Consider the following 402-nt stretch of genomic DNA (forward strand, 5'->3'; position numbering starts at 1 on the left):
CCTTAGAGCACAGAACTTGGAATGTCAGAGCTGGAAGGGACCTTAGAACACAGAACTTGGAATGTCAGAGCTAGAAGGGATCTTAGAACATAGAACATAGAATGTTGATAACTTTATTATATATTTAAAAGGAAGAGCAAGTTGTGCATAACAGATTTGCAGTTTTATGTGCAATCATCTTTTTAATTATACTATGTTATAGAAATACTCATTTTATTCCATAAATTTTTAAAAAATTAAAATTAAAAATAATACACAAAAAAGAAACTAGACAGAACCTTCAAACATAGAATATAGCACGTCAGAGCTAAAAAGATCTTAGGGCATATGTAATAGAACTTTAGAGCTAGAAGAGACCTCAGAACATAGAATGTTAAGAGACGAACGGTACCTGAGAGACCA

Source organism: Vombatus ursinus, unplaced genomic scaffold (genome assembly GCF_900497805.2).
Source record: "Vombatus ursinus unplaced genomic scaffold, bare-nosed wombat genome assembly UNPS02014785.1, whole genome shotgun sequence".
NCBI classification, from domain to species: domain Eukaryota; kingdom Metazoa; phylum Chordata; class Mammalia; order Diprotodontia; family Vombatidae; genus Vombatus; species Vombatus ursinus.